Raw genomic sequence first — 25,607 nt, 5'->3', positions numbered from 1 at the left:
TATTTTGTTGAGGATTTTTTCATCTCTGTTCATCAGGGATATTGACTTATAATTTTCTATTTTTGTCATGTCTTTGTCTGGTTTTGGTATCAGGGTAATGCTGCTTTGTAGAATGAGTTTGGAAGCATTTGTTCCTCTTCGATTTTTTTTTTTTTTTTTTTTGAATAGTTTGAGAAGAATTAGGTACTAACTCTTCTTTAAATATTTGGTAAAACTCACCTGTGAAGCTCTATGGTCCTAGACTTTTGTTTGAGAGTTTGATTACTGATTTAATTTCATTAATTGTAATCAGTCTGTTCAGATTTTCTATTTCTTCCTGATTTAGTCTTGGAAAATTGTAATTTCTTATGATCCTTTGCATGTCTGTGGTATCAATTGTAACTTCTTCCCTTTTATTTCTAATTTTACTTATTTGGGCCCTCTTTTTTTCCCCTTCAATGAGTCTGCCTAAAGATTTATCAAATTTATTTTTTCAAAGAACCAGCTTTTAGTTTTATTAATCTTTTCTGTCTTTTAGTCTCTATTTATTTCTGCTCTGATCTTTATCCTCTTCTAACTTTTGTCTTTGCTCTTTTACTAGTTCCTTTAGTTGTAAGATTATATTGTTTAAGATTTTTCTTTTTTCCTTTAGTAGGTGTGTCACTATAAACTTCTCTCTTAGACTGTTTTTGCTGTGTCCCATAGATTTTGGAACATTGTGTTTCTATTTTCACCTGTCTCCATTGTTTTTGTTTTTGTTTTTTTAATTTCTTCTTTGATTTCTTCAAAATGGTTGTTTAGTAGCATGTTTAGCCTCCATGTGTTTGGGGTTTTTTCCAGTTTTATACTTATAATTGATTTCTAGTTTTATACTCTTGGGTTGGGAAAAGATGCTTGATAGGATTCCAGTCTTCTTAAACTTATTGAGACTTGTTTTGTGGCCTAACAGTTGATCTATCCTGGATCTGTTCTAGGTATTTGGTTTTGGTTACCATAAGATCCATATATAATGTCCTATGTGTATAGCAGTTTATTTTAAGTTGATGGGTGTTTAAGTTCAAATGCATTCTATGACGCGGATGGAATTAGAGGGTATTATGCTAAGCGAAATAAGTCAGAAATACAAGTATCATATGATCTCACTGATATGAGGAATTCTTAATCTCAGGAAACAAACTGAGGGTTGCTGGAGTGGTGGGAGGTGGGAGGGATGGGGTGGCTGGGTGATGGACATTGAGGAGGGTATGTGCTATGGTGAGCGCTGTGAATTGTGTAAGACTGATGAATCACAGACCTGTACCTCTGAAACAAATAATACATTATATGTTAAAAAAAAAAAAAAAAAAAAGTAGGAATGGAAAAATGAAGGGGGGCAGGAATCAGAGGGGGAATGAACCATGAGAGACTATGGACTCTGAGAAACAAACTGAGGGTTTTGGGTGGGGGGATGGGTTAGCCTGGTGATGGGTATTAAGGAGGGCACATATTGAATGGAGCACTGGGTGTTATACGCAAACAATGAATCATGGAACACTACATCAAAAACTAATGATGTAATGTATGGTGACTAACATAATAAAATAAAATTTAAAAAAAATTCAAATGCATTCTAAAAGCACTAAATTTTTACTACACCCCCTACAATTTGCTTTTGGTGTCATATTTTACATCTTATTTTATGTATCCGTTGACTAATTATTGTAGGTCTAGACGATTTTACCACTTTTGTCTTTAAACTTCCTATTAGCTATGTAAATGGTTGATCTACTTTTACTATGTTTACCTTTACCAGTGATTTTTTTCCCCATAATTTTCTTATTTCTACTTATGGCCTATTTTCCATTTTTAGAACTCCCTTTAACATTTCTTAAGGCCAGTATAGTGATGAAATCCTTTATCTTTTACTTGTCTGGGTAACTCCCTGTCTCCTTCAGTTTTGAGTGATAAATCTGCTAGATAGAATATTCTTCATTGTAAGTTTTTTCCTTTTAGCACTTTAAATACATTGTACTACACTCTTCTGGTCTGTAAAGTTTTTGCTAAAAGTCAGCTAACAGTCTTTTGGGGGTTCCCTTGTATATAACAGGTTTTTCTGTTGCTGCTTTTAAGATTTTCTTTATCTTTAACTGGTGACCCTTAGATTATAATGTTCAGTGTGAGTTTTGGACTCTGTGCTTCCCAGACATGGATGTCTGTTTCTTTCACCAGGTTAGGGAAGTTTTCAACCATTGTTTCTTCAAATAGGTTTTTCTGACCCTTTCTCTCACTCATCTGAGACCCAGTTATCTCAGAAATGTTAGTATGTTTGATGTTGTCCCAGAGGTCCTTTAGACTATTTTTTTAAATTTTTTATTTTTCTGTTTTGATTATGTGAAATATATTGATTACTACTATCTTCCAGACCACCAATCCATTCTTCATCATCTAATCTGTTGATTCTCTCTAGTGTATTTTTCATTTCAGTGATTGCGTTCTTCAGCTTTGATTGGTTTTTTTTTTTAGTATTTTCTATCTTTCCGTTGAAGTCCTGACTGTATTCATCTACTACTCTCCTGAGTTCAGAGAACATTTTTATGACCATTACTTTGAACTCTTTATCTAGTAGATTGCTTATCTCTGTTGTTTTGTTCTTTTCTGAGGTGTTGTTTTGTTCTTTCATTTGAAACATATGCTTCTGTCTCCTCACTTTACTGAGCTGTGTGTGTTTCCATGTATTAGGTAGATCAGTTACATCTCCCAGTCTTGAAGGAGGTGGCTTTCTGTAGAAAGTGTCCCATGGGGCCCAGTAGTGCAAACCTCCTAGCCACCCAAGCCAGGGGCTCCCAGGGTATCCCCTGCACAGGCTGCATGCTCTCTTCTCTTGTGGTCGGGCCACAACTGTTATGGGTGCATTAGTGAGCTGGGCTGGCCCCCAGCCCATCTGGCTGAGATGTCCAGCCGTGATTGCTGCAGACATGCTGGGGAGCAGGACAGCCCTCTAATATAGCTGGCTCTGAGGTCTGCCTGTGACTGTTGTAAGTGCTCTAGTGGGGGGAGGGGGGCTGTCCCCACCGGAAAGGGCTGCTTGGAGGGGGTTCCAGTGATGACTGAGGCTACATGCCAGACATGGTGGGGTGAGGATCACTCAGGAGGGGCTCTGGCTAGGGCAGGTGAGTTGGGCAGGGCGAGTTCTCAGGAGAACACTAGGGTAGGGCAAGTGGTACTAACACAGTAGAGGGCATCAGAAATGGCCCTGCCAGTGCCAGGACAGCTAGGTAGAAGGAAAGTAAATTTAAAAAGTGGTGCCCAGCAGCACTTCACTCCCCAGAGAATGTTTCCAATATGCCCTAAAATTAATAGATTTCTTTCACATGTATCCCAGGTACTTTTCAGTTGGCTGCCACTGTGCTGGGACTGGAGCAAGTGAGATTGTGCACATGTCCTTTAAAACCACAGTCTCCTTTTCCTACTGCCTTCTGGCTCTCTCAGACCTAAGCGCCACTGGTTTCCAAAGCCAGGCATTATGGGGGCTCATCTTCCCAGGGTGGGGAGCCCAACGTGTGGCCCAGACTCTTCATTCCTCAGGGAAAGCACCCCCCCACCCCATGTGTGGGTCGCCAGGTCTGGGGTGTGGTCCTGACCAAACTGTATCTCTCCCCCTCCTACCAATCTCAGGGTGGTGTTTTCTTTACATCCTTAGTTGTGTAAGATCTTTTCTGTTAGTCCTCAGGTCCTTCTCAGAGATAGTTGTTCTAAATTTAGTTGTAGTTCTGGTTTGTCTGTCAGAGGAGGTGAGCTCAGGATCTTCCTCCTCTGCATTCTGGATCCTGCCCCCAGCTAGGTTTCATTTTCTATTACTTTAGAATGATAAGTTTTACCTTACAAAAGGGAATTTGCTCTGGATTTTAATTTATTCTACAAATATTGTGAGACTTCTACAGAGCCAGCGGCTGGGGAGGTAAAGATTTTAAGCTGCACTCTTTGCCATTAGAATGCTCATGACTTAACCGGGGAGACTGAGGAATTTCCAACTGGAAAGTGCCAGGGGTTGCAAAGGCTCAAAAGAAAAGAATAATTTTATCCTGGGGCTTAAAAAAGCCTTTTAAGAAATGACCCTTAAGCTGGGTCTTGAACTCAGAGTAGGGTTTTGTTGGGCAAAGAAAGAGGGGAAAGGGAATTTCAAGCAGACACTAGAGCAGACAGAAAGGCACTGGGATGGTTGTAATTCCTGTCCAGAGCAGGACAGTGTTTGGCGTGGCTGGAGGGAAGAGCCTCTCATCGATGTGATTGTGAAAGCCTGGGGGGTCAGTTTGTACTGTATCTTTACCAGCCGCTTGGCCAGCAGTTTTCATTAGGCTTTAAATATCATTCCAAAAGTAGTCCTTCTAGTATGAGGTTGCAGCTTTTGGTTTCCCCACTTAGTGCCAGGGATTGGTGGGTTGATTGGTTGGTAGTTCGGCACAAGAGTTCAGGAAAATGGAAATTGTTCACAAGTAGCTGTTGTGTGTTGTTTACATAGTAACCAGTACTCCTCATTTTATATCAACATTTATAAATTCCCCAAACTGAATTTCTGATGTAAACATGGGGATGAACACTTAAGAATGTGTCCAGTGATTAGGTTTTTTGTTTGTTCATATTACCATTGATTAGAAGAGGTTTCTTGTCCAACAGGACTTAAATTATCCTGGAATCTTTATTAAATTTTTTGTTTCCTAAAAAGTCCCCAAACATACTATAATGCTTTTCCTTGAGACAACTTCCAAACAAATGGTCTGTATTTTTTTAAAAAATCAAATGTCAATGCCAAGCAATTATTTAGATTAAACAAATAATTAGATACTGGCAATTTGCAATGTTCAATTTGCAAATTACCTCTTTACCCATTTATTAAATGACAGGGTCACGCTAACCCTGATTAGGTGGTATTTCCTAAAAATGTGACGAACTAACAAAGAACTTCATTATTTTAACCATCAGCCCAAATTCTCATGGTCTTCCCCAGGCACACCCCTTTCCTGGCATCCTGATTACTTTCCCTGAGAGGGGCAAGCTCTCAACCACAGGATGATAGCATTGCCTACCATGTTTTTTTTCAAGAACCTTCCTGATTCTGTCTACAATTAAGAAGTTTTGAACACTTGAGCTATCTCTATTTGCTAGCCTAACTGATCATTTCTTCCCCATGGTGGTGATGGCCACTGAACTTTGATGGTCACAAATATTTCTGTGATTTTTCTGAGGTCAGATTAGAGCTGAAACTGCAGGAAACCAACATCTTTGTGGCTGGCTGGATAAGCTAGTTTGGGCTAAAAGCATGGAATGGCAAAAACAGGAGGTTCAAAAATTTGGTTTGTATCTTCTTGGTTTACCAGCTGTATGGTTTTGGGCAGGAGGCAGAGCTTTTAATTCGTTTTCTTAAATGTGTAACAGAAGGGACTATAGCCCACACTGAGTGGCTTTGGGAGTTCTAAATGATAGTGAAAGAAGAGGGCATGTGAGGCATGTGAAGGCCCTGTGGCTGCAAACAGCTATAAAATGTAGATTACTATTTGTGCAACAGATGAGTGCTTTCTGGAAGCTCCCAAATCCAGCACAAATTCCCACCTGTATACTCTGAGTGCCTCCTCATGAGACCTTCAGATCATGTGTAAATTAGAAGAAAGCACCCCCTTGGCAAGTGGACAGAGTTCTTTTTTTTTTTTTTCTTTTCTTTCTTTCTCCCCTGCCCTCCACCCCCAAGAAAGGGCCCCTTCCTATTGGTAGATGCATCCTCTGCTGGCACGTGGCTGGGACAGCAGAGAACTAGCTGAATGTCAGCCCCCTGAAGCCTTCAGTTGGCCCCCTTTGTGCAGGAGCCAAACTGTCCAACTATGTTTATTTCCCCTAAACCTTATAATCTCCTCAGAAATGCAATTAGCTTTCCAGGAATTGGATTGGTTCTAGAAGTAACATTTCCTGCTAGAAAGACCTGGGCTTGAAGTCAAACACATTTTTCATGTTTTGATCTGCCATTTACTAATTGTGATAGAATGAATGACTTCAAGGAAAAGCATCTTGGTGGTCTTGTTATGTGACCTTGGGTGAGTGATTTAGCATCTCTAGATCTGTTTCCTTATCTGTACAATAGAGAACACCAACACGTTCATCCCCAGAGTTGGTGGTGTTAGATGTGGGAGAGACCATGTCTGGAAGGATAGTACAGGACTCAATAAGTGTCCATTTCCTAGAGTGCCACTTCTTTTTTTTTTTTTTAAGATTTTATTTATTTATTTGACAGAGAGAGACACAGAGAGGGAACACAAGCAGAGGGAGTGGGAGAGGGAGAAGCAGCCTTCCCACTGAGCAGGGAGCCTGATGTGGGACTCGATCCCAGGACTCTGGGACCATGACCTGAGCCGAAGGCAGACGCTTAACGACGGAGCCACCCAGGCGCCCACCTCGAGTGCCACTTCTTCTGCCACCTCCAAACCTGGCTCTTTGGTTTTCCATGGGATAGGAAACCTACTGTTCATAACTAGTTCTTCAAATCACAATTTCAACAAGATAATGACTTCAGTGCTAACAAGGTCCAAGAAAAGCGTTGTTGACTAGAACTTCAAAACGGGGGGGAAAACACACTTTAGTTTAAACCATAAGACTGTTTCTTATCAAAGCATGTCTTCTCAAAACAAATCAATACTATTAACATTAAGAGAGTAGACATCAGCCAAATCTTCTGATTTTTCAGTGGAACAAAGACCCTTAGCCAAAAACGTCAGTTTTATATAATCCAATTGATGGCCAATTTAAGAATAGGTTGGCCAGCCAAATTACAATTAAGTTAATAGAAAAAGTTGTCCTCTGAAAATCAGTTCTCAGTATCCTACTTTTCAAAATCCTCTACTATAATTAACCAAATCCTCTATCATTGACAGGCAAATGGGAGAATGGGGAAAACTGTGAATGGAGCCCTCATAGGGTATTTTGGGACAGTTGGCAGAGTAAAGAGAGCTACTAGTTGTTTCAAGAGTCTGAAGCTAATACCTGAATCCACAGTGATTTCTACAATGTATTTGAATCTATCTTCACTTGAAGAGGCCAAAACCAAACTGCCAAGTTCACCTATAAAGCATAAAATTGATAGTCTCCTTCTAGTAGGCCACTGGCAGATTTTATGAGAGGTGTATATTTATATTTGAAAACTCACTGTACACAACTTGAGATAATTTTCAAAGTTCAAAATATAGTGGTCTTTCTCTGTAACAGTACTTTTTCTTTGCCAGGAACATAAACCCATGCCCATGTGGGTATTTCCTCGGAAGCTTTCCAGAGGGTCCTGTTGTTCAATCTAGATGGAGGGCTACTTGATTATTTATCTGTACTTATATTATGATAAACTACTCATAAATGAAATTCTTAGCATCTTAATACAAATGTAAAATTCTAGAACAGTTCAGATCAAAAGGATGTTAGCCCCAAATTCCATCCTATAAAGATGTGGGTCCTTGCAGTTTGTGATAATACTCTGCAGCTTCACTTCCCAGTCTTTTATTTCTATTTTTGGTAGGGTAAAAGCTTGATTTGAACAACTTGAAGTCCACATTGCTCTAACAAATCTGGAGACTGTGTTTATTCCCTCAGGAATAATTGGACAGATTAAAATGTTTGACCCTGGTGATTTCAGTGTGGTTCTCTGGTGATAGATTTTAGTCATGAACAGGTTAAGTGATAAATTGGATGGCTGGCAAGTGGCCAAAGTTTAAGTTTCACTTATTTTTTTTCTATTCCCTTTCCTTGCTTTCTCTTCCCTAGGGACTGTTGAATTTCTAGAGAAGTAAAATGAGTAAGAATCAAATGGGTTGAAACCCAAAAGGCAACCTTAGAGCCCACCAAGTGATAGAAAGTAGGAGCCAGGGCCAGATTCAGGATTCAGCCAGGGTAGTAGGAGTCAAAACTAAACACTGAAGTTTTGAAGGGTCAGTAGTAAAGACAGAGCTTTTAACATGTAGGCAAACCCTAAATTCAGTCGAAAATCATTAAGAGCACATGATGAGCAAGTAGTAACTTAAGACATTAACCTACCTCAAGGATCTTATAATTTTAGCATTCAGTTTGTATGTGTGAGTGTATGTGTGTGTGTGTGTGTGTGTGTGAGAGAGAGAGAGAGAGAGTGTGTGTGTGTGTGTGTGTGTGTGTTGGAGAAGCAGGTGTGAAAATGGATGATAAAGTAAGGGGGTATTAAAATTCTCTCAATTTTTATAAGTGTCAAGCCAAAATGCATCCATCCTGCTTTATTAAAGATACTTGTCATAAACAATCATGGTATTTCAGGCAGGACCTGGTCAGAGAAATCATTAACAGTATATAACTTTCAAACTTCATTCTTCAATGAATCACCAAAATCAGAAAGACTATAAAACCCAGGGAACAGTGTGACATTTTTACATAGGTAGTTGGAATTAAGAATTTAATTATTGAAATATTCCTGCATCATCATTCAAGTGTTCATTAAGAGCCTCCTAGACACCAAACACTCAGCATGGCTCCCAGTAGGGATTTATCATTTTAGGCATATAGTTAGAGCTAAAAGAGAATCCAATAGGTTCTATTTAAAGGTTTTAACCTCTTAAGGTAATAGGAAAAAAACCATTGATGTGGCTTATTGTTATCCATAGGAATCCATCACTGTGTTTATTGAGGTGGTATTTCAGCTTACCCCTTGAGCTATATATGAGTTTGGGGACTATTTTGTGATTGTGTTGGCTATCCTTTGATGGGTTGTTTGCCTGGTTATATCTTCATTATAGCATGCCAGTAAACAAAACTAAGAATTCAATTGCTAGCATTTTAGATGAAAAGGATTCGTGCAACACATTATAGCCTCCCACACACACTGTGGAAGATCAGGATAAGGGATCCTGTCCAGTGGAGGAGATGGCAATGAGTCTTAATTTCTCCCCTTATCCAAGTCCAAATGATTTCAGCAGAGAAAGAAACCTTATTTTACCTATTTCCCTGGGGGATTGGCATAACTAGTTTCCACTACCCCCAGACTTTATCCCAGACCATTCTCTGCACAGCATTTAAGGAAGGATGGGGAAGATGACTCAGCTACCCTGAGAGCAAAGACACCTGGTCACCCAGACATCAACAATGAAATGATTTCAAGAATTCACATGGCAGTGATTGGTCAGTGGGCAGATTGTGCAAAGCAGATTGTGTAATTTGTCCAATTAAAATCTGTGAGATGGAAAGGATTAGGGTAGTTCTCACCCATGGCCACACTTTGGGATTACCTTGGGGAGCTTTATGAAAACCCCAATGTTTAGTAGACCAACCCCAGAGATTCTGATTTAATTGGTCTGGAGTGCTTAATAGCCTGGATCTTAAAAATCTTCCCAGGTCATTCTATTCAACAAAGTTGAGAACCACTGGATAGTGTAACAAGCATGTTGATACACTGATAGCAGTGCTATGTAACAATATATCTCAAAAGCCTTAAAAATATGTATTTACTTGGTCCAGTTATGGAAAAGCAATACAAAAACTGAATATATAGGTATCTACATGTCTCTGCATTGAAAAGTTGGAAGAATAAATAGATTTGCATGGCTTTTCTTTGGGGATAGAATTTTTATAGGTTATTTTCATTTTTCTGTGTTTTCAAAAATTTCTTCCCTGAACCTCTGTTATTTTTGAAACTTAAAAAGACCATTTTTTTGGACTCTAATAAAACAAACATTTCATGAATACAGCATGTCCTTACCCTTATATGTAAGACATGGTCTCAGGGAGTTTTGATCTAGTCAAAGACACACACCAATGTCCATCAGCACTCCGTGTCCATACGTGGTAAACACCAAGGTCTTGGGGTAAAACAGGTGCAGCTCATACTGTCCTTGTTTGTCTGCCTGTCTTTCTTCTGTGCTAGATTGCTAACTAAGAGGGAAGAGTCTTAAGAGCACCTAGCCTTGTGCCTTATATTTGGTGGACTTTAGCCATCACTCGAATATTTGTGGAATGAATGAATGAGAGTAGAGAGAGATTCCTCTGACACTTCAAAGGAGAAAATGGGATTAGGGGCAGGACTTGGGTGAATGAGTCGGATTTGTTTGGATGGTGGCCACTCCAGGTGAGAAGCCAGTTTGGACAAAAACCTGGGATAAAGGCAGGTTTGATGTGAGGAGGGACAGTTTGTAGACCTGCTCAACTGCAGAGAGCCTTGTCTGGAGCAGCAACTGTGCCAAACCAAAGGAATCGAGCAGAGCAATAGACAGAAGGTGGGCCTGGTGAGAGAGATGGAGAAAAAAGAGGCTTCCAGGGATCCAAGAAGTAAATAACAGGGTCCCTCACTTTTCCTGTGCATAGAAGCATCCCCTCCCTCCATTTGCATAACACAATTTGGGGGAAAGGAAATAGGATTCACAGAAGGGGAGAGATGGTTTCCTTTCAATATAGTGAAATTTTAGCAAATTTTAGCAAAATAAGCAAATAGGCTGATAAAATAGGATTTTTGTTTGTTTCATGCAGAAAGATTTGGCACAAGAGTCAAATATCTTTGCCTGGAACATTCTCAAACAGAGTGAGGAAGAACACACTTCCTCAACATCTGAGTGTCAAGTATTCTGTCAGGAGGGCTCCTGACACCCAGCTCAGAAAGAGCCGGGAGAAAGTCCAGCGTTTCACAGTTATCCTAAGAGCTGGAATGGAATGCACTTTGAGGAATGAAGGAAATGCTTTAAAATGTCATCTGGGAATGATTTCTGCTCAAATGCCTTCCCGCCGTCCTCCACCCCCACCCCCATGCCAAGGTGTCACCTCCAGACAGCCCTTGGGGTTGTGCGGGCACTCAAAAAAGACCGTCCTGAGCGGATGGAGAGCTAGGTTGCTTTCAAAGCCAGTCAGAAAACCTCCCTGGGCAGTAGTTGGTATTTAAAAACCCTCACCACTATGAAATCCACCCTTTTCCAGTTCTCCTAAAAATCATTTCCTAGTCAATCCTGAAATAGAAAGTGCGGTTGATCCATAGCCCGGTTTCCCGAAAATGAGAAGCTAAACGTTGGTTATTTCCAAGGGTTTTAAAGGTAAAGATGACAATTCTGAATGGAACCAAGAATTGCAGAGACCAAATGTTAACCAAAAACACCAACTCTTCCCCGCCAACCCCGCCACCAGCACCACCCCCCCCCCCCAAATCCATGGACAGTGGATGGAAAACTCAAATCATCTGTGGCATGAGAATTGTCCGCACTCCCTCCCCCAGAGTGTCCAGGAAAACAACTCTGTGATCCCGAAGATGTCGGAGCCTCAGAATATGGATAAACTATTCTGACGTCTCCATGAAGAATGGACCTGGCATCTGGACCATGCCCGAGCCCTCCGCCATCCGTCATTAACCACTGTCAACTTCACATCTGGTTGCGGCTTTGGACTCCTGAGCTGTCACCCCAGGGAGCAGCACTGGTATTTATCAGGCACTCCTGCCTTTCTTAGGCTTTTCCTAACTCAACAGTGGAGGCGATTCTTCTAGTTACTGGAAGCTCTGGAATTTCATGAGGTTTGGACCTGCAAGGTTCTGTGCCAAATTTGAAGGTGGCCCTCGGGACACCCTTCTAGGAGGGTGTGGTGTGAGCACATGCTGGGAGGCACCTGAAACCACCACAGCCCCACCCAGCTTGTTTCTGTTTCTATTACATCGGGGCAAAAATCTATGAAAAGGAAGAAGACTTTGTAGGAGTACCATGGTGAAGGGCATATTATTTGGAGTCAGAACTCTGACTTTAAATTCTATCTCTGCTGCTTATCGGGTGACCAGCACATCCCGGTTTACGTGGAGCTGACCTGGTTTTTAAACTGGAAATCCCTCAGGGCACCTGGGTGGCTCAGTCAGTTAAGCGGCAGACTCTTGATTTCGGCTCAGGTCATGATCTCAGGGTCATGGGATCGAGCCCTGTGTTGGGCTCTGTATTCAGCAAGGAATCTGTTTGTCCCTCTCTCTCAGCTCCTCCCCTCGCTCTCTTCCTCTCTCATTCTCTTGCTCTCAAATCTTTAAAAAACAAAACAAAACAAAACTGGAAATCCTTCATTCCAGGACTCCGGTCAGTCCTAGGCAAACCGGGATGGTTGGTCCCCTTAGATGTTAACTGTGTAATCCTGAGCATGTGAACTTTTGTATGAGCTTTCCCCATCTGCACAACAGCGGGAATATTATCTGCCTCATTATGTTGGTGGGAGGATTAAATGAAAGAGGGTGAAGTGCTTAGACCTGCCTAACCCATGTTAAGGACTACGTGTGTGCGTTTATTATAAGATAACTTGACAGTTACATGGTTTCAATTGACAACAAAATCCCAGACTGAGGAAGTATGTTTGACTCTCAGCTCCTTTGCTTACTGCTGCGTCATCTTGGATAAGTTACTTAACTTCTCTCAGCCTCGTTTGCCCCATTTGTAAAATGGGAATACTAGAACCTGCTGGGGCAGTATTTGGTCCCGTACACCACAAAACTGTACCTGGTGGTAAAGACCAAGCACCGAACAAAGGACAGCTCAGGTGGTTATGGTTATGATTTGCTGTTAACAGGAGAGACCATGTATCCCTAGCCAGTGTGGGACTGGTGGGTCTGCCTCTTTTCTCCCTCTGATAGAGTCGAATCCCCTTATCCACAGGGGATACATCCCAAGACTCGGAGTAGATGCCTGAAACTGCTGATAGTACCAAACCCTCTATGTACTATGTTCTCCTATACATCCATGCCTATGATAAAGTTTAATTTATAAATTAGGCACAGTGGGCGCCTGGGTGGCTCAGTTGGTTAAGCGACTGCCTTCGGCTCAGGTCATGATCCTGGAGTCCCTGGATCGAGTCCCGCATCGGGCTCCCTGCTCGGCAGGGAGTCTGCTTCTCCTTCTGACCCTCCCCCCTCTCATGTGCTCTCTCTCATTCTCTCTCTCTCAAATAAATAAAATCTTTAAAAAATAAAAATAAAAAATAAATTAGGCACAGTAAGCTATTAACTAATAATATGATAGAAAAATTATAGTGATATACTATAGTTTATATGAATGATCTCTCTCCAAATCTTATTGTATGGTACTTACCCTTGTTCTTGTGACAGAGACGATGAAATTTATGTGATGAGTGGGGTGAGTGACGCAGGCATGGTGTAGCATGAGGCTACCACTGACCTTCTAACTATATGTCAGAAGGAGGATCATCCGCTTCCTGACTGTCGTTGACAGCGAGTAACAAACCATGGAAAGCGAGACAGATAAGGGGAGGATACTGTAAATTCTGTTTTCCACCCAAATGCTGTATATTTATGCTATATATTTGAATATGAATGCCTGGACTAAGGGGTGCCCTCTAGAAGAGGAACAAATCACCTAGAGATGCCCACACACCCTGAAAGGATCATTTTAAGCCTCTGCCTCTTAGGATGCTTGGGGTCACACCTATTCTTGGAGATAATTAGGGTTTTTTGGAAAGGAAGAATGGCAGGGAGACAGCAAGTCCAAGGGCATTTGGAGACCACTGTACCTGCCTCCCCCACCCACCAACCCACTATACATGCTCTACAGACACGGCCCTGTTGACATGGCAGAAGAGAAGGCATAGACAACACAGAGCTCACTGCTCATGCCTATCAACCGCAAGCCTAGACATGCCAACGGGCCCCACTTGGTGGCTCCTGCTGTTGCATTCTTCATAGCACCACTCAGGTGACAGTGGACCATATCTGTAGGAGAGAATATAAGGTTATATGGGGTTCCTGTGGCTCAGTCGGTTAAGCATCCAGCTCTTGATTTCAGCTCAGGTCATGATCTCAGGGTCATAGCATCGAGCCCTGAGCTGGGCTCCACGCTCAGCGGGGAGTCTGCTTGAAATTCTCTCTCTCCCTCCGCCTCTGTCCTTCCCTTCCCCACCCCACTCTCTCCCTCTCCTCTCTTTCTAAAATAAATACATATTTAAAAAAAAAAAAAGAATATAAGGTTATAAATAACCTGCTTCTAAGGTTCTCTGCTTTTTCCCTGCCTCCTACAAAGCAGTCAGCTCCGAATCCTCAGTGACCAGGGTGCATGGTATCTTATGGTCCTAAGGTGCATGCCTCAGTTAAAAGCCTTGGGTTCAAATCTCAGTGCCTCTACTTATCAGCTGTGTGACCTTAGGAAAGTTACTTAATCTCTTTGGGCCTTAATTTCTCATTAGCAAATGGTGATAGGGATCTTTCTCATTGAGCAGACGTGAGGGCTTGAACCGGTTAATCTGTGTAAAGCATGTGCAACAGTACCCGGTCCATGGTAAGTCTACTGTCCGTGCTGGCTGTAATTATACATTATTAACTCATGAGTTGAGATTTGAAGGATGAAAAAATGTAGCCACAGATTATTTTACAGACCTAACTCTATAAACCAATAGAAAAAAACAGAAAAGGAGAGCCATTCACATTAGGTTAAAGAATATCTACTTGTTCTTCCCTGCCTCCCGCAAAATACACTCCACAGAGACTGGCCAACTGTTTCTAATGTGTCCATGGCAGCGGGTGATCTGTCCCATAGATCACTGGAGGAACAGATCAGCATCTTGGGTAAACCGAGTCAAGAGTGCTTGCTTAGGTTGTCCATCAGACCTCTTTGTTTCCTGAGCCAATTCTACCTTAAGAGCACCCTGCCCCTCTTGCCACTTCACAGTGCCTGAGTCAAGAGGCTGGTGTTCTAGCTACCCAAAGCTTGGCCTGCATTCCCCCATTGCTTTCCTGTGTGTTTTTAATTTTCCCTTTCTGGTATTCATTAACAAGTGAGGCAGGAGTGGTTGGAATTGCTGGGGACATTTTCCCTAGTGGTTTGGAGGCAGAAGAAACGGACTGATGAGAGGAAGGAGTATGTGGTCGGTGGTGATGTAAGAAGTCCATCAACTCCCCAGGGGGAGAGCCTTTCAGGCTCAAGTTCATACTCCGGGTCTAAAGGAATTCCCAGAGGGTGGGCTTGACCAACTGATGACCTCTCTTACTTATTAACTGATGTTTACTTCACTTGTGACTACACAAAAGTGCTAATGACTTTTTTCATGTATGGTTTCTAGTAGCTTCGTGAGTGGCCATGTAATTCGATCCCAGGGAACATGGGTTTTAACTTAGAGGAGGAGAAAAAGTAATCCAGACAAGGAGGAATGACTTTACCTAACATTCTTCGACCAAAGAGATTACTGAAGAAGCTGCAGGTATAGTGAATGAATTCTAGAAACTATCCAATCTGAACTCAGGAAGGTCCCTAAGGAGGCTGTGTGCTCAGGACCAGGCTGCCTGAGAACCAGAGGAAACATTAATAGGAGTGGTGTTACTGTTACTTGAGTCTTATCCAAGTAACATGATCAGGATTAATTCACAAGGGTGGGTCCTGCTGGAGGGTGGGCTCAGGGAGCTCAAATGGGACTGTTTTGGAAGATGATGATTGATGCATTTATTTTTATCTTAAACACAAGAATTTCTAGTGCTGTGCATTAAAAGGATCATGAAATACTAGTCATCTTGTATTTAAAATATATAGCCTGCCTTCTTCAAAAAAAAAGTATCTAGGCAGCCTGCAACAAATAAAACACATCTGGGCCAGCACAATTAAAAGTATAAACAGTATCTAATAAAAGGAGCAAGGGAAAACCTAGCACAGGGCATTATGTTAAGTGAAATAAGTCAAAGACAAATCCTGTATGATCTCACTTAAATGTGGAGTATTAAAAAAAATGAGTTCCTATATATAGAGAACAGATTGGTGGTGGATGGGGTGGGTGAGTGTGTGAAATGGGTGAAGGGTGTAAAAAAGTACAAATGTCCAGTTATAAAATAAGCCATGGAGGTTACAGCATGGTGACTGTAGTTAATAATACTGTATTGCATATTTGAAAGTTGCTAAAAGTAGGTCTTAAAAGTTCTCATTACAAGGAAAATGTAACTGTGTAGGTGACGGATATTAGGTAGACTTATTGTGATCATTTTGTAATATATACAAATATCAAGTCATGCTGTATACCTGAAATTAATAATGTCATAGGTCAACTATACCTCAATAAAATCCATCAAAGGAAAAAAAGCTATCTGGGCCAGCACAATTAAAAGTATAAACAGAGAGCATCTAATAAAAGGAAGAATAAAAACAGCTGTTTCCCGGGCGCCTGGGTGGCTCAGTTGGTTAAGCGTCTGCCTTTGGCTCAGGTCATGATCCCAGAGTCCTGGGATTGAGCCCCACATCAGGCTCTCTGCTCGGCGGGAAACCTGCTTCTCCCTCTGACCCTCCCCCCTCTCATGTGCTCTCTCTCTCATTCTCTCTGTTTCAAATAAATCTTTAAAAACAAAACAAAACAAAACAAAAAAAACAGCTGTTTCCCAAATCTCTCAGGCTGCTGACATACCCACGTCCATGAGCGCTGTCAGCACAGTGTTGAGAATCTCATGGTGAGCAAGACAAGCTGGACTTTCAATCTCACAGAAGCTATGTTCTTTTTGGGGGAGACATGTATTTACAAGGGAAGCAAGTAGACATACAAAATAATTTCCAAAGATGTTAAGTGCCAGGAAGTAAAATCAGGTGCTGGTGAGAGAGGTGGTTCATTTTAGATGGACAGTCAATGTCTGAGGAGGTGACTTTGAGCCGCCCACTGTCAACTTCATCCCTCCAGCTCCCTCTTACCCACTCAAATGTTGGCATTAGATTTCTCAAAGCCCAATTATCTCCTGCCCCCACGGGCATGGCTTAATCCTGCTGAACCTCAGAAGTGGATTAGGGACTGGTAGTTTGGTGTCTTGGGTTTTGTCTCCTGCACACTCCCAGCATCTGTCCTCCTCTTTGATCTCACTTCAGCTCTGTTTTTCCCTGCATCAGTGTCACTTGGGACAAAGTCTGCACTGAGCCCAGTAATGCTGGTACCTGCCATGTACTTTCATCCTTGGGGCCTTTGAAAGTAGCATTCATCGGGTGCCTGGTGGCTCAGTCGTTCAGCATCTGCCTTCGGCTCAGGTCATGATCCCAGGGTCCTGGGATCGAGCCCCACATCGGGCTCCCTGCTCGGCGGGAAGCCTGCTTCTCCCTCTCCCACTCCCTCTGCTTGTGTTCCTGCTCTCGCTATCTCTCTCTCTGTCAAATAAATAAACAAAATCTTTAAAAAAAAAAAAAAAAAAAAAGTAGCCTTCATATCTAGACTGCCAGACCAACGTCCTTCATTTTTCTAGATTCAGTTCTAGCTTCACGTCCTCTGGGAAGCCTTCCCTCGCTACCTCCAAGCAGAGCGAGTGGCCCCTTCCTCTTGTCTTTCGACACTTGTTGTACCTCTATCTCCCTCAGATAATGGGGCCTGGTGATTTTTCTGTTTTCACGTCCGTCTCCTTGAGAGCATACACTGCGTAGAGGGTTTTGTTTTGCTTTGCATCCATATTGTCTATCATCATGCCTGATATGCAGTAACTATGCTAATTACTGCTCATCGCTCCTACATTCCAGTACTGATGGGCACCTTGTGTGAATCTTTAAATCTTACAGTAAACATTATTGTGCCCATTTTATATCCAGGAAATGAGGCTCAGTGATTAAGGAATTTGTTCAAAGTCACAGACCAGGAAGGTGGCAGACTTAGGATTCCCATCCAGATGTTTTGAATTCGAAAGCTTGTGCTGTTTCCACTTCACTTTCTCAGGAAGCACTCTGTAAGTGTATATTGAATGAAAAACCGTATTTTAAAATCACTTGCCCTGCTCTACCAGCATAATCCATCAAAAGAAGATGTATGGTAACTGTTACTTAGTTCTATGTGTGTACTGGTTTTGGAACCCAGATCAAATAAAGTTCAAGGTGCCTATGAGATGTGGAAATGAAGACGTGATGGAAGCAGGTTGATATATGAGCCTGGAGTGCAGGGAAAGTTCTGGGCTGGAGGCCAGGCCACGGGAGGGGAGAAAGCATGGAACCCCACAGCCTGGATTCCAATCCCAGCTCCGCTCTGTGAACCTAGACAAGGCTTTCCTGCCTGCTGGCTTCTGTATCCTCATCTGTAAAGTGGAGGTGGCGTCGTGACTATTACAGGACAGTCGTGAGGGGTAAAGAATACCACCCATGTAGAGCATAACACAGTACATAGTAGATCAATAGGTAATAGCTGTCTTCTCCCGACCCCCTTCTGGCTTGCCAGACCCTGTAGGGAGCCCACGATCCTTACAGATCAGGCAAAGTCTAGAATGTCAGGATGAGGAATTGGGACTATCTGGTAAGCAGTGGGAAATATTTCTACAGGAAATTTTTTGAGTAATATGGCGAAGTTAGGATAGATTGGATGGGGAGAAAGACCAGGTGCAGGGAGATGGGCTTGGTTGTGTTGTAAAGCAAGGGAGATACAGGGTCAGGAGGGCCAAGGTGCTGGCACAGGAAATGGAGCACACATGTCTGATGCCCACTGTCAGTCTGCAGGGTCACCAGCACCTTGATAAAGCTTTCTCGGAGCTGGAGCACTATGGGTTCCCGAGAATCTCAATGGCCTATCCCCCTGCTGCCTCATCCAAGGACACAAACAAGAGCCTATTGCTATTTCATGGTGACCATGTCTCTTGCAGCAGGCTCCTAGCCTGGCCCCAAGGACCCTGAGCAAAGTTTGAGTCATTCCTCCTGTTCAGTGGAGCAGCTGAAGCCTAAGACCCAGCCATTGGCAGAGGAGCTTGCTTCCCTCCAGAGCCCCCTGATCTTGATTCTCTTTGCCTGAAAGAGCAAATACACCCATTAGGGTTGAATGGCTCCCTTTCTCATTATGTAATAGCTTAGGGCAAGTAATTAGCTCTCTTAGCAGTGAAAGACAGACAGTTGAGAACTTAGTCTCCTTCTCTGACTTCTTTGATCAGAAATAGGGCTGGATAGAAAATCCCAAGTAAAATATTAAAATGCAAGTAGGACTGATAAGTACATTCAACAAGGTTGCAGGACACAAGGTTAACTTAAAAAAATCAATTGCATGTCTAAAGTATGTCATGGACAGTCATGTCTTCTGTGAATAGAAGCAGTTTTATTTCTCCCTTTCCAATCAGTATGCTGTTTACTGCTTTTTCTTGCCATATTGCACTGGTAAGAACCTCTAGTGCAATACTGAAAAGGAATAGTGAGGAAGGATATCTTTGTCTTGTTCCTGATTTCAGTGAAAAAGCATTCATCTTTCAACATTAAACATGATGTTAGCTGGGATGTTTTATAGATATTCTCAAGTTGAAGAATTTCCTTTTTATTCCTACTTTGCTGAGAGGTATATGCATATAATGAATATTGAATTTTATTAAATTATTTTTGTACTTATAAAAGAAATAGGGCTGGGGCAAATCATGGAAGGGAAACCCCTTTTGGAAACATCTTCCCTATGCATGCACACACACACCCTCACTCAAGTGGGGACAGAGGGAGATTGGGGAAAGAGTAAAAGGAGGGTAGCATTGCTTCAAAGAGGACCGAAAAGAGAGAAATGTGTCAGACCTACTCACATTGGCAGGGTTTGTTTGTTTGTTTGTTTTAATTCCCAGAGGTAGAAATTGTCATCCCTTGAGATAGATCTGGCCTACAGATGTGTTTTGTTTGACCCATGCCATGGGCTTTAAAATGTTGAATTTGTTAACTTTTAAAAATCAAGAGACTGCACATTAGAAACTGGATTTCAGCTTATAAAGTTTTCATTCCAGCAACACTAGGCTGTTTTTTTTTTTTCTTGAGGTATAACTGACATATATTAGTGATTAATTTCAGGCATACAACATAATGATTTGATATTGTGAAATGATCCCCACCGAAAGTCTAGTTAACATCAATTGCATAGTTACAAATTTTTATTTCGGGGAGGAATTTTAAGATTTACTCTTCTACCAACTTTGAACTATGCAATACAGTATTATTAACTATAGTCACCATGCTGTGCATTACATCCCTATGACTTCTTTATCTTATAACTGATGTTTATAACTTTTTGATCCCCTTTGTCCATTTTACTGACCCCCACATTCCCTTTGGCAAACCCCAATGTGTTTCTATCACCCTGAGGGGTTTTTTTGTTTGTTTTTGCTACTGTTATTTTAGATTCCACATATAAGTGAGATCATACAATATTTGTCTTTCTCTGACTTATGGCACTTAGCATAATGGACCTCAAAGTCCACCCATGTTGTCACAAATGGCAAGATTTAATTCTTTTTTATGTTCAATAATATTTTATTGTATATATACACCACATTTTCTTTATCCATTCCTTTATTGATGGACACTTACATTGTTTCCATTTCTTGGCTTTTGTGAATAATGCTGCAGGGAACACGGGGTGTGGATGTTTTTTTGAATTAGTGTTTTTGTTTTCTTCAAATAAATACCTAGAAGTGAACTGCTGGATCATATGGTATTTCTATTTTTAGTTTTTTTGAGGAAACTCCATACTGTTTTCCAGAGTGCCTGCATCAATTTACATTCCCACGAGCAGCGCACAAGGGTTACCTTTTCTCCATATCCTCACCAATACTTCTTTCTTGGTCTTCAGTAATAGCCATTCTAACATGTGATATATCAATGATATCTCAATGTGGTTTTCATTTGCATTTCCCTGACGATTAGTGATGTTGAGCGTATTTTCATGTACCTGTTGGTCATCTGTATATGCCCATTTTTAATATGATTGTTTTCTGCTATTGCATGAATTCTTTGTGTATTTTGGGTATTAACCCTTTATCATGATTTGCAAATATTTTCTTCCATTTTGTGGTTTGCCATTTCATTTTGGTGATAGTTTTCCTGTGCTGTGCAGAAGCTTGTTAGTTTGATATAGTCCCACTTGTTGATTTTTGCTTTTGTTGCCTTTGCTTTCGGTGTCAGGTCCAAAAAAGTCATCACCAAGACTGATGTCAAGGAGCTTACTCCTTATGTTTTCTTCTAGGAGTTGTATGGTTTCAGGTCTTACATTCAAGTCTTTAATCCATTTTGAGCTAATTTTTGCATATGGTGTAAAACAGTGCTCCAGCTTCATTCTTTGGCATGTGGCTGTCCAGTTTTCCCAGCACCATTTATTGAAGAGAGACTGTCCTTTTTTTCATTGTATATTCTTGCTGCTTTTGTCATAAATTAATTGGCCATATATGTGTGGGTTTGTTTCTGGACTCTATTCTGTCCCTAGATCCATATATCTGTTTTTATGCCAAGCCTATAATGTTTTGATTACTATGGCTTTGTAAAATAGTTTGAAATCAGGCAATGCCTACAGCTTTGTTCTTTCTCAAGATTACTTTGGCTATTGGAAGTCTTTTGTGGTTCCACACAAATTTTAGATTATTCTATTTTTGTGAAAAGTGGCATTGAAAGTTTGATAGGGACTGCACTGAATCTAGATTCCTGTAGGTGGTGTGGACACTTTAACAATATTAATTCTTCTAAGCCATGAGCACAGAATATCTTTCCATTTATTTGTATCATCTCCAATTTCTTTCATCAATGTCTTACAGTTTTCAGTGTACAGATCTTTCACCTCTTTGGCCAAATTTATTGCAAGGTATTTTATTTCTTTTGATGCTGTTATAAGTGGAATTGTTTTCTTAATGAATTATCAGAAATTGTTAGTATATAGAAACACAACAGATTTTTGTATATTGATTTTATATCCTGCAACTTTTCCAAATTCATTGATTAGTTCTAATAGTCTTTTGGTGGAGTCTTTAGGGTTTTCTATAATATCACGTCATTTGCAAATAGTGACAGTATATATCTTCCTGTCCTGTTTGGATGCATTTTATTTCTTTTTCTTACTAATTGCTCTTAGGTTGGTCTTCCAGAGACAAGGACCAGCAAAGGCCTGTAACAACTGCTGGACCCTTGAAATGGAGCAGCATACCTCACCATGGTCACCTGGCCTCACCATCCTTGTTTCCTCACTTCACTAGCATATGAGTTTATAAGACTTGGCTTACGGGCGCCTGGGTGGCTCAGTTGTTAAGCGTCTGCCTTCCGATCAGGTCATGATCCCAGGGTCCTGGGATCGAGCCCCACATCAGGCTCCCTGCTCGCGGGAAGCCTGCTTCTCCCTCTCCCACTCCCCCTGCTTGTGTTCCCTCTCTCGCTGTGCCTCTCTCTGTCAAATAAATAAATAAAAGCTTTAAAAAAAAAAAAGACTTGGCTTAAAGTAGGATCAGACTGGGCAATTAATGAACTCAATATGAAGAACAGACTTGATGTTTACCTAGTTCAGAAGTGACAAGAGGGAAAGAATGTGAGGGAAGTTAGATCAAAGGGAGGTTGCATAGTTAGCCAGACTATTATGATGAGGTATTGAGGCTCTTACTTACAGGCAATGTATATTCTTCTATCCTAAGTGGTTAAGTTCACTGTCAGAAGGGAACCATCCACTGCAAAGCAGCTCGTGCTTCCTGGTTGGCTGAATTCAGCAGGACACCCCGTCAGAGCCTCTGTGAATTATGTTAGGGTCTATCCAGCTTCAGGTCAACTCCTGTCAGTAGCAAACTCATGGACTCAGGAATTTTTGCAAGAAAAGAGTTCATTTTCTCTTCTTGCTCCCCATCCCCTTGCAGAAAAAAAAAAGGCAAAAATTCCATGGCACATCCATTGTCCACTTCTTATATTAAGACTGATTTGCCTCTGCTAACTTTGATATAGGAGCTCAGGATCCCAGTACTTTATTACCAAAAATAATAATAATAATTGATTTCCAGAGTTGCTTTGTTGAACAGATGGCATATCCAAAGTACATAGTTTGGTTGAAAAATGGGTTTTTTATGTTCCTTGTGTTCATCCTTCAAGTTCATGGCCATCACCCATCACCACCTGAGAGTACTTAGTGCTCAGGATAACTAAAAGGGAGAATAAATCCTGCTTCCTTTGAACACAACCCAGGGTTCACTGTATGTTCTTGTACTGGCCAGTGTTAATCAGCTCTTCCTCACTCCTCCCCTCTTTTGTGCTTATAAATCAAGAGGCCTCAGTATTAATCACCACAAAAGAGATAATTAGTAAGTACAAACTGCAACCTTCATAGATCATTCTGTGCCTTGGATTCAAGCTAAGCCAAGAAACTGGAGGAAGCAACATCACACAGTTACGGGTTGCTTTAGCAGAACATTTTTTTTTTTTTTAAAGATTTTTATTTATTTATTCATGAGAGACAGAGAGAGAGGCAGAGGGAGAAGCAGGCTCCCAAGGAGCAGGGAGCCCGATGCGGGACTCGATCCCAGGACGCTGGGATCATGACCTGAGCCAAAGGCAGACGCTTAACCATCTGAGCCACCCAGGCGCCCTAGCAGAACATTTTTTACTCAAGGCATAGGAGTCTGAAAGTTTAATTCTAGATTCTGTACCCCCCCCCCACACACACACACAAACTGTTGTAAGGATAGCTATGATTTGAGGCTACGGGAAGATTACTTACCCATTTTATAAGGTTTTCCTTTCCTAGACTAAAAAACGTGACTCTGGAACCCCAAGGACTTGGAACAGCCATTTTTTCTTAATGGTATAGTCTTCAGATTCAGAGATTTTAAATACCTTAATCCTCCACAGGGTCATGGCAGCAAAATAAGATGTCCCTTTGTTCCACTGGGATATGCTATGTCCTCCCAGGAAGCCATGACTTACCAGCCATTTGTCCAACTGGGAAATTCATTTCCTGTTCTGGCAGGGCACATGGTCAAGGGCATTGCTGCCCCAAGAAAAGAAAGACTGTTTCCAGTCCAACTAAATAGTCTAGGAACTTCCTTCCCATGCATTGCTAACCAAATATTGCTGGCTTGGGTAGAAGTGTTCCACTCATGTATTTATGACTTTGGAACTGTTCAAATGCAAGCTGGCTTTTATTTTTTCCATCACACGGTTCTTCCAATTTTTCAGTTTCCCATATCAACCAGTTTGCTATTTTTAAGCAGAACAATTTCAAGCCAAAGTAGCTAATCAGAACAATAAAACCTTACCAATTCAAGCAAGGAGCTTGAACTTTTTCAGTGAGAAAAAGACTAGCATTAAAAACTGGAGGCCTGTTTCATCTTCTATAAGATAAGGGTATGGGATTGTATAATCAAAGTCCGTTTCTACTAATATTAAAACCACATTTCATCAGATCTAAGATGCCATTGATCATACGAAACATATTTTACGTACCAACAGTTTTAAATATTGTCACTGGTTACATTATTCCAAAACACCTTTAAAGATTTGCATGCAGTGTGTGGATTGGTCACATTGGACTCCTAGGACTTTGAAATCCATTCAGACAAATTTGGTGACCTCTCCTGCCCTCTAGTTGTATTGTTTGGCATGAAATAGTCCAATCCTATTGAATGGTCTTAGTAACGAAATATAACACCACTTTTTATCTCCTTGGGGACATCTTTCTTTCTAAGCAAATAAAGCATTTGCTTGTCTCTTTGCAAGAAAATATGGAATTGCTATTCTCCTAACAATGAATATTTGCTTCATCAACATCAAACTTAGGCGCCACTACTCTGTTTTTGAGACTTTCTGTATATGCAGTAACTTTTCATTTCAGTGCTGAATCATAATGTAATCTTTTCTAAGACACTGAATGCCAATTCAGTTCGATGGCAAAGTGCCAAGAATGGACGCAACTCAACGGAAGTTAGAAGATGCTCCCCACCCTGTGACTGTGTCTGCCCTGTTCAGATAACGGTATCTGCATCACGACTGCAGCTTGGCACAGTAGAAGCTGCATGACTCCATCACCCATGCATTCTAATCTCAGAGATGTTAGAGTATGAACAAACAAGCATCCCAGAATGGATTGATTACAGAAGTAGCTACAATCTCCTGATAACTTACTATATCTCTGGCAGGGTACTAAAATATCGACCCGACCTCACCGCAGCCCCAAATGTATGTGTAGATTAGGAAGTTTAACCAGGTTAACAAAATTGCCCCAGACACAGGTAAATTTCAGAGCAAGGATTCAGAACCAGACAGTAAGCCATTCTATCTACTAGCTCTGTTTCTACAGGCTATGAAATTGTGTGCATATCAACTGTAGACTGCTGTTGGATTCCTTTTACTTTCAAGAATGTGAAGCATCCCTCCAAATAGGCTCTCAGAGGGTAATTTAAAATAGCTCAACCACATAAGATTTTCTATAATGAATTGATAAAAATAATTAGCACATCTATTATAAGCAAATGGCCATTTCTTAAAGGGGCTCACCCTCATGATTTCTGCCTTCACAACAACTGTGGGAGCTGGTGTGGCCATCTGCAGCTACTTGCTCATCACAGTACAATGAGATCGTCAACTCCTCCCCATCTTCTGACCAAAACCCTAAGAGCTGAAATGACCTTCTCAGTGACACATGTATGTACATTCACAGCAAAATATGGACCTAGATCTGCTTATACCTTGGCCTCCTGGCCCTTGGGCCTGCTCCTGAACATGGGGAGTGAATGGTTATAGACAATTATGGTTTTCTTTTTAGAGACCACGAATGTAGTTTTACTTTCCCAATGTTAGAAGACATGACAATGAATGGGACTTTGGTGCGCAGGAGCCCCTGGCCCCTGGTTCTGGCCAGTAGCCCAGAGGTAGAGCATGGAAGCCAGCAAGCTTGCCTCTAGAGAATACCAATGCTAAGCAAACCCCTGTGGCTTTGTGGTGATGGCGATTCTGTTTCCA

At 41.4% G+C, this 25,607-nt stretch overlaps 1 protein-coding gene across 2 annotated transcripts in view; it reads left to right on the top strand.

Moving 5' to 3' along the window:
• LNX1 (ligand of numb-protein X 1) overlaps positions 1 to 25,607 on the top strand; it is a 181,867-nt gene that overhangs the window by 120,611 nt on the left and 35,649 nt on the right. The gene's annotated exons all lie outside the window — the stretch shown is intronic.

This window comes from Mirounga angustirostris, unplaced genomic scaffold (assembly GCF_029215605.1).
Source record: "Mirounga angustirostris isolate CCGP_5_RB_7025 unplaced genomic scaffold, mMirAng1.0.hap1 SCAF_2, whole genome shotgun sequence".
Taxonomy (NCBI): Eukaryota; Metazoa; Chordata; class Mammalia; order Carnivora; family Phocidae; genus Mirounga; species Mirounga angustirostris.
The sequence above is the reverse complement of the archived record's forward strand: the minus strand, read 5'-3'. Positions and strand labels throughout refer to the sequence as shown.